Here is a 1,285-nt window from a genome sequence, read left to right on the forward strand (position 1 = left end):
TTGCCATCCTCCACAGCTCTGTGTGTTTAAGTCAAAGATCTTGTTAGACTGACTCAAAATTATATATAATTATATATATATATATTTTATTATATATAATAAAAATAATTTCAGTCAACTTGTATTCAGCTATTATAATACACATATGTTATGCTAAACAGTGTTAGCTCTGTGGTGAATGCTGCTAATCACCATTAAAGCTGCGATGTTCGTTATGGGGACTTAAAAAGATGAATAAATGGGTTAAAATTTCATTCTGTGTTACACGTAGAAAGTCAATCACATTCAAGGAGACGATTCAATAAATTAATTTTTGTGACTGTCAGCACAAAAAAGTGTGACACCAGGTTGCCGTATATGGTTTAATCCATGGAGTTGTGTGCATGTGTGTGTGGAGGTGCCTGTGTGTTTGGGGATGGAGGAGGGGATGTGGGTGGGGGGACTGGACAGATTCCGACGCATAATTTAAATTTAATTGGACTGGGCCTGACTGGCTGGGGTCAAAATGAAGAGAAAATCAGTCACATTAATCAAGATAAAATTATCAGCTGATTAATCAGTGTTCTAATTATGGTTCCGCCGCTTCTCTTCTTTGTTCTGTTTAAATTACTCTGCGTCATTGTCTTTTCCATATGGCCAGCATGTCCCCCCCTCAAAATGCCCAGTGAGCACACAGACATGCAGAGTCTGACACACACACACACACACACACACACCACCACCACCACTAACAGGAAAAAAATAATTAGTGCATGTTCAGATGTGTGAACTGCTCTGAAAGGCCCCACTTTCCACTTCTTTCCTCCTGTCCTACACATTTATGTTTGTCAGGAACTTTGCTTTCAGTCAGCAACTCTTGCAAAGGGAATTTTAAAAAATGAGCTAAACCCAGTTAAATCTTTCCCTTTCTATAGACTGTTATATGTTAACTTACATACGTTCAGTGTTGAATGTTAAAACCCACCTTTTCTGGGTCTGTCATGTGCCAACACATTTTCTGAGCCACTTTTCAAGATCTTCATTTTGCTTTATGGAGTCTTCATGGAAATGGTAGCAAACATATCTAAACCATTGGATCTGGTTTTGGATCTTGTGCTGCCATGATCAGAACCTGAGGGCTGTCCTTGCCATTGGCAGGATTTCCTCATTCTAACTTTCTCTGGCTGTTCATGGTACATACCATGGACGGGCCCGGCCCCCCACAATATGTTCTCTGTCTCCTCATCATCCTCTTCTGCTGCTTGAGGCACTCTCTTAGAAGTTTATCATGGGGGGGTGCTTCTTT

This window comes from Toxotes jaculatrix, chromosome 11 (assembly GCF_017976425.1).
Source record: "Toxotes jaculatrix isolate fToxJac2 chromosome 11, fToxJac2.pri, whole genome shotgun sequence".
NCBI lineage: Eukaryota > Metazoa > Chordata > Actinopteri > Toxotidae > Toxotes > Toxotes jaculatrix.